Consider the following 3,817-nt stretch of genomic DNA (forward strand, 5'->3'; position numbering starts at 1 on the left):
ATTCTGAACTCCGGGATTGGGAAGAATGGAGGACAGCAGCTGTGCAAATGCTATTTCCTGGGCCCAGATACAAGTGGGTTGAAGTCATTTATTTGGCATGTAGACTTATTTGATGAGGATAGGTTGCCAACCTTTGACAGGTCCTGCTCAAACAAGTCTAGTGGAAGAGATGCTTTTATTATTGCCCCAATTAGAAATGAGCAATGTGGCAGCCTCCAAATGTGATCTGCACAGTCAAGTGTTTTCCGCTTCCTGCCCATCCCCAGTGGGCAAAATAACACTGCAGGGAAGCATAAAAATTACCAGGATAAAGATATTCACAAGGTTACTATGAGCAGGAGTGCTGAAAGAATAAATATATGCTTTGCATAGGGAGAGGTGGGAGAGGAAGAAATATCTGAATGTCCATGGTGTACAGATACATATTTTATTTTTTTCCTCTTGCCTGAAGAGCCAAAGGCAGCAGAGTGCATCCTCCCCTTTGTATTACTAGAGAGATTCTGAGGGAATCTAACAGTAACTGTTTAATATAGAAAAATAAACCCATATATTTATGGCACAGGTGTCATGGACCTGGAATTATGTAATCTTGTTTACAGATGTGAACATATTTAAAAATAAAGAGGAATTTGTGGCTTTATGTTGCTAAGTGAGAAATGTGTTAAGTGAGTTTTGTCCCATTTTACAAATTTCTTCCCACATTTGTTAAGTGAATCACTGCAATTGTTAAATTAGTAACCCAGTAACAATTGGTTGTTAAGTGAATTTGATTTCCCCATTGACTTTGCTTATCAGCAGTTTGCAAAAGGTGATCACTCTGATACACTGCAATGGTCACAAATGTGAGTCAGTTCTCAAGCATCCTAATATAAATCACATGACCATGGGGATGCTGCAACAGTCATAAGCATAAAAAATGGCCATAAGTCACTTTCTTCAGTGCAATTGTAACTTCAAACAGTCACTAAGTGAACTGTTGTATATTGAGGACTACCTGTATTGGAGTGGTGAATATAGGCATAAATTAGCATTAAGTGAGCTGGGTCATCTTGCGCCAGTCACTGTCTTTCAGACCTAGGAGTGAAGCAATGGCAAACCACTTCTGAAAAACCCTGTCAAGAAAAACTGTAGGGACTTATTCAGGCAATCACCAAGTCAATGCTGGCTCAAAAATGAGGACACCATGATAAAGACAATAGAGATGAACAAGAGAGCCGCACAAGAAAAGTTTAGTTTTATCAGTTTAGTTTACTGATAAGAGAAATTAAATGTAGGAGAAAAAAAAGCAAATAAGCTTGAGTGCATTCTTTTGTAGGCAGGGACTCAAGATGCTGAAGTATGTTTGAACTATTATAGACCAGAAAAATGTATGGACCTAACATTTCCCATGAATGGTATTTACAGTGTGTTATTTGAAAGCTGAAACTGAAACTTAAAAATAATCCATGTCATCATTTAGATATTTGAATTAAATCAAACACATATATGGGCACATCTAATAGTATCAGACTGGGGCATTGTGTCATTTATTTTGAAAGGATCCTGTTTTGGAAACAGTACCAATAGATTTGGATTTGAAATATTTTTCTCCCAGTTATGTATTGATAAAAAATTCTCTACAAATTTGGAAAAAAGAGTAAAATAGATATAGGGTAAAATAGATATATATTTTGTACTGCAATTTTGAATATGTGATATTTTATCCATTAGCAATGGTATTTAGGTATTTAGACTCAAAGATTCACAATATTAATTGAGATAAGTATGTCATAATAACCATAGCCAGTTGTAAGGCACTTATAGCAGACTGATGAATCTGTTCCACCACCTTGACTTTCTAGTGTTTTCTCCTTACTTTTGTTTTTAATCCTGGTCAGGTAGTCTTTCTTTTAAACAAGGAATGCAGCTACACACTATATTTTCTAAGTGTGCCTATGGGAACAACATGGGGTGTAGGTAAAGAGACATCTGCAGAATCCAACAATTTTGCACAAATGAGTGAGTGTCACAATAGCATGATGCAAAATTACCCCTAACATACTGTACACTTGCAATACAAAATTGACACAGCTTACATTGCATTGGGACAATGTTTGTTTCATCATTCCCACCCACCCCCACCAATGATAAAATGATTGTTCTAAATAAAGATGCTATATATCAGAAGCTGTTACAATTGTATTAATGGAAGGAATCTCTTAAAAAATATGTAACTGGAATAAAGGATTGGAAATCCACAAATGAGGTGTTTGCTGGGCATCTCTGGACATCTCTGGACATCTACCATATCTAACAGAAAAACAGAATATTAACAGAATATTAACAGAATAACAGAGTTTGAAGGGACCTTGGAGGTCTTCTAATCCAACAGTCTGCTCAGGCAGGCAACCCTATACTATTTCAGACAAATGATTGTCCAATCTCTTCTTAAATCCTGCAGTGTTGGAGCACCCACAACTTCTGGGGGACAAGTAAGCAACTGGTAGTCTCTGACAATAAATGGTAAAAGTCCATCCTAAGTTAAACAGGATGAGTTCTATTCATTGACTAGATGAACTTTTCCTTGTGGACTCTAGTAGCCACCAGGAGTTTCATCACAGAAGAAATGTGGGAAGGACAGAAATAATACAGAAATATGTGAATATGTGAACCAGCAGAGGGAGTACAGAGATCATTGGATCCCTCTAGTTTTGCTACAAATTTATTACCAGATAAACCACTCCTTTTCTTATACAGCATATCTCAGCTACATTCTATTTTTTATGGGAACCAAAAACACAAGTCAGACAGACCTTGTTGATAGTACTGCCTGTCACTCCAGCGCATGTACTTATATTGTAGGGGTAAATTTTATTTTTAAAAAAGCACTTATCAAAATAGAATGTTGGCTAGAGTTCATAAACCCATATCTGCAGTCGGATTCATGAAATACCAGATTCATGACTGCTGCACCATAGAAACAAAACACATTGCTAACTTGGTAATGCTGTCCTATGCAGCTCTAATCTTTACTAAGAGGCACAGGAATATAACCTAAATGCTTTTTCTTTCCTTCAGAAGTCAGGCTGCCTGATTCCCATGAATAGTGGATTCTGCAAGAAACTTAAACCTTGATATGGAGTTCTGATTGATTTTCGTGAGCCTATTATCAATTATCTTTTATAGCACAGATAATTGGTTTTTTTCAGTGTTTGGAAATGGAAAGACAATCCAGAAAAATTGCAGTAATACTCTTCTTTTTTCAGTAGAGAAGATCATACAGCCTGTGGGACATTAAGGCTACATTTGAGGGGCCTCTTACATTACATCCACCTCAACTCTATTTTATCTAGGTATGTAGAAAGCTAAGAGTGCTATATTTGGGTGGCCCAATTTAAAAGGAAACTTGATGGCAGAATGAACTTAGAGTTTGCTATGTATCTTTGCAGCTATTTAGCACTTATCTCAATATGGTATCCATCCAGAGCAATTATGCACTCTATCCACTCAAAGTTCTGCCTTTAAAAAAAAACACACTACCTACATAAAGCAGCCTGTTGTAGTTATAATCAGATACCAAAACCTGAGAAAAATATAAGCTTGAAAAAAGCCACAGATCATTTAATTTCATCCATTAATCAATCAGAATAGAGATGGAAGGGACCTTGCTCAACCTCTGCCCAAGCAGGAGATCCTATGTACCATTTCAGACAAGTGGCTGTCCAATCTCTTCCTTAAAATGTCCAGTGATGAGGCACCCACAACTTCTGAAGGCAAGCTATTCCACTGATTAATTGTTCTCATTGTTTGGAAGTGATTGGTTTTCATCTATTGTTTC

This window comes from Notechis scutatus, chromosome 2, assembly GCF_049901735.1.
Source record: "Notechis scutatus isolate UNSWTSFEM ecotype Mainland chromosome 2, rNotScu1.2, whole genome shotgun sequence".
In the NCBI taxonomy this organism is placed as follows: domain Eukaryota; kingdom Metazoa; phylum Chordata; class Lepidosauria; order Squamata; family Elapidae; genus Notechis; species Notechis scutatus.